The sequence below is a fragment of the Sinocyclocheilus anshuiensis genome, unplaced genomic scaffold, assembly GCF_001515605.1.
Source record: "Sinocyclocheilus anshuiensis isolate Anshui unplaced genomic scaffold, SAMN03320099.WGS_v1.1 scaffold1626, whole genome shotgun sequence".
NCBI lineage: Eukaryota > Metazoa > Chordata > Actinopteri > Cypriniformes > Cyprinidae > Sinocyclocheilus > Sinocyclocheilus anshuiensis.
Genome location: NW_015547254.1, coordinates 563,357 through 563,716, shown reverse-complemented (window position 1 = coordinate 563,716; position 360 = coordinate 563,357).

Below are 360 nucleotides of genomic sequence, written 5' to 3'. Positions count from 1 at the left end.
TATTCCTGTGTTATTTCTGTTGTCACTGAGTTATTCCTGTGTTATTACTGTTATTACTGTGTTAATTCTTTGTTATTTCTGTTGTCACTGAGTTATTCCTGTGTTATTGCTGTGTTATTAATGTGTTATTCCTGAGAATTTCTGTTATTACTGTGCTATTACTGTATTATTTCTGTGTTATTCCTCTGTTATTACTGTGTTAATCCTGTGTTATTACTGAATTATTCCTGTGTTATTACTGTGTATTTCCGGTGTTATTTCTGTTATTACTGTGTCATTCCTGAGTTATTCCTGAGTTATTTCTGTTATTACTGTGTTATTAATGTGTTATTCCTGTGTTATTACTGTGTTATTCCTGTG